General features: G+C 60.2%; 1 pseudogene; it reads left to right on the forward strand.

The window, feature by feature from the left end:
• The first annotated feature begins 286 nt into the window (after positions 1–286).
• The window catches only part of LOC105532705, a 1,966-nt pseudogene continuing 1,910 nt past the window's right edge, over positions 287–342 (forward strand).

Raw genomic sequence — 342 nt, forward strand, 5'->3', positions numbered from 1 at the left:
TGCATCTGTCAAATCGGTGTGCGCTTTCCCCTTCCCTCGCGAGGGTCCTGTGGGGATGGTCCCACTCCAAGGATCCTGAAAACACTGGTTAGCATGCCCTGTGCTGGGAGACGACAGGCTCTTCTCGTCTGTCCCCTGCTTTGCGCTGGAGGGAGACGAAAGAGCTGGGCAGAGGGAACCGGAGGGAACCTGCCGACGATGCATCATTTCCAATGCCCTTTACACACGTTTCCCCAGTAATCCGCTGAACTCTCAAGTGCAGCCGGGACTGAGCTGAGGGCTGGCGATGGCGGCTGTGAGTGAAGGAGAGCCCGCCCTTGGAACGGGAGGGAGAACCCGGCC

Source organism: Mandrillus leucophaeus, unplaced genomic scaffold (assembly GCF_000951045.1).
Source record: "Mandrillus leucophaeus isolate KB7577 unplaced genomic scaffold, Mleu.le_1.0 Scaffold98, whole genome shotgun sequence".
Classification (NCBI taxonomy): Eukaryota; Metazoa; Chordata; class Mammalia; order Primates; family Cercopithecidae; genus Mandrillus; species Mandrillus leucophaeus.